Source organism: Notothenia coriiceps, unplaced genomic scaffold (genome assembly GCF_000735185.1).
Source record: "Notothenia coriiceps isolate Sejong01 unplaced genomic scaffold, NC01 NC01_scaffold00033296, whole genome shotgun sequence".
NCBI lineage: Eukaryota > Metazoa > Chordata > Actinopteri > Perciformes > Nototheniidae > Notothenia > Notothenia coriiceps.
Genome location: NW_011365997.1, coordinates 142,781 through 143,489, shown reverse-complemented (window position 1 = coordinate 143,489; position 709 = coordinate 142,781).

Here is a 709-nt window from a genome sequence, read left to right as displayed (position 1 = left end):
GAGTTGATCCCGCCCCTGCCCCTGCCCCCGCCTCGACGTAAGCGTGACGTATGTGGTGCTTTTGCTCTGGCCGGACAATTTTTTGAACCGGATTCCGGAGCTAAGAGGCTGCTCCGCTGCGGTGTGAAGAGGAAAACCCGGTGCTTTTCAAGCTCCAGCTCCGAACCGGCCCTGAAACACCGTTGGTGTGAATGAGGTCTCGGAACGCTTGCTTGCGAACCCTAAAATATCACAACAAAATACATTCATACAGTACGTTTTTCACATACGTTTTACTTATAAATGAGAAGTGAAATGCTGCCCTGTTTTGTTCCCTAAGGTGAAGAACTGAAGTTTGTGCTAGGAAACTGGCATCAGGGTTTCCCGTCATGGTGAGCAATTTAAACGGAAGTAAACAAAACATGACTCTGGAAACATTCAATATGTATACAGGAGCATCAGTGTGACAAACTGACAGACATTCATTCAGAATTTGATATCATCATGCTAGACTTTTGTTTGTTCATGGGCATCAGAATATAGAAATCATCTGAAAATCACAAGTACTCAATTGAAGGAACGTAGCAGCTGATGAATGGAACAATGATTTGAGATATTTCTTATACTCTTTTCTGTTACAAAAGAGAAACACATTCAAGGAGTGCAAAGCATTCTTTTCATTTAACCAGGCAGTAAGGAAGATGTTTTTCTAATGGTGAGTGGAGAATGT